Source organism: Montipora capricornis, chromosome 6 (assembly GCF_036669925.1).
Source record: "Montipora capricornis isolate CH-2021 chromosome 6, ASM3666992v2, whole genome shotgun sequence".
NCBI lineage: Eukaryota > Metazoa > Cnidaria > Anthozoa > Scleractinia > Acroporidae > Montipora > Montipora capricornis.
The window spans coordinates 66,916,151-66,917,934 of record NC_090888.1 but is presented as its reverse complement, the minus strand read 5'-3'; positions in this window follow the sequence as shown (position 1 = coordinate 66,917,934).

The window sequence follows — 1,784 nt, the reverse complement described above, 5'->3', positions numbered from 1 at the left end:
GTGAATTTCAAAATTTCTCGGGGGGCATGCCCCCGGACCCCCCTAGAAACTCCCTTCATCGGCAGTCGTTCTCTCGCCTTCGGCGCTCGTGCTACCCCCTCGGGGTCTTTCGCCTCGGTTGTACTTTCTTCCTGGCTACGGCCCCGAAGTTATATTCTGAGATGATGTTGTCGTCGACGTAGCGGTCGTAGATCTTAAAAGAGAATTTAAGCAACGCCACAACGTCAACGACAACGTCACAAAACAAGAATATCATTGGTTAAGGAAGGAAATATAATCGTGCAGTGCATTTTTTGCCGTAGTTCACAAAACAACAACTTGAAATCACCAAATTTCAGGTTGACGACAACGTGAGCATAAATAATGGTAATTCGCACTTAGTGGAGTCCAATTTGGTTTGTAATCAGTGATAAACAAAATCATCGAGTATGATTGCAGACCGAATTGGACTACACGTAGTCCTGTTACCAATTAACATCATCACGCTCTTTCCATCTCTGGCATCTATTTGGCCACGATCATTTTTATGATTGACAAGGTCACGTGACACGGTCATGCAAAGAATGCAATGCTCCCCAAATCCATCGTAACCTTCAATATAAAATAATCATTTCAAGGGAAAATACAATGGCCTGTAACTAGTTAACGTCAGGAACGCATGGCGGAGCGTGCAATTTCATTCTATTTGTGGAACGGCGTTTTTCCAGACCGAGCTATTTTTAGATTGATTTTCCCGCGAAACCAGTCAGACCTTTCCAGCTTATCACAATTCTTGCGTATGCATGAGAAATTATTACCCATTCGCTATTTCCCCCATCACATAATGCAATACGTTTTGGGGGGTTCTTTACATAAATACAATATAAGTTATTTACTCGAGCTCTTGGAAATGCATCATGCTTCAGTGAACTGGATATCCATTCAAGTTGCCAACGAGTCAGCCGAGCGAAGACGCGAGGTTGACGAGGCGGCAGCTTTAATATGGCCTAAACGCGAGAGTGTTGTGTATGCAAAAAAACTGTCGAGCGCTCCAGAGAATCTGTAAGGTAGGGGAGCAAAGGCCGTTTATCATGTGGCTTCAAGAACCAATGAATGCCCGTGTTTTGATGTGTGATGTCATTAGAGAATCATGGTTCACCTGAAAATTTATGATCGTGAGTGAAATATTTAATATTTATTTCCGAACCAGCGTGTTCTATTTTGAGTGAACGAACGTTTTCTTATCGGCCGCTGTTGTCAATTTCGGCCCGCGTATCATTGTCAAGTTTTTGTTTTGTGACCATTTAGTTGTGAACAATTTAATTTTCTCAGGAAATGTGAAGCACACACTATCATATAATTTATGGCTGTATCTTGCAAAATAAAAATTCTACAATTATTATACAAAAATCTGGTTTTATCAACGGAGTTGATAATGTAAATTGGCCACCGTACAGAGAATTCTAAAAGCTGACGTTTCGAATGTTAGCCCTTCGTCAGAGCGAATCGAGGAATTGTGGGTTACGTGTAGTTTTTATGGTAGAGTAGGAGCTACGCTATTGGTGGTAACATGGCAACGTGAAAAATAGGAATATATTACTTAAATGAAAAGCGTTCGTTAATACCGTGAGGATTAAGGGTGCCGATTTGGAAGATGAATTTTTGTTCCAGATTCTTGCGGCTTTCCGTCGTACCTTGATGTAGGGAAAGGCCGCAGATAGCCATGTGTTTTTTGGAGTGGTTAGGGATATTAAAATGACGAGCGACTGGCTTAGATGCATCCTTGTCATTCGCGAAGATGTTCG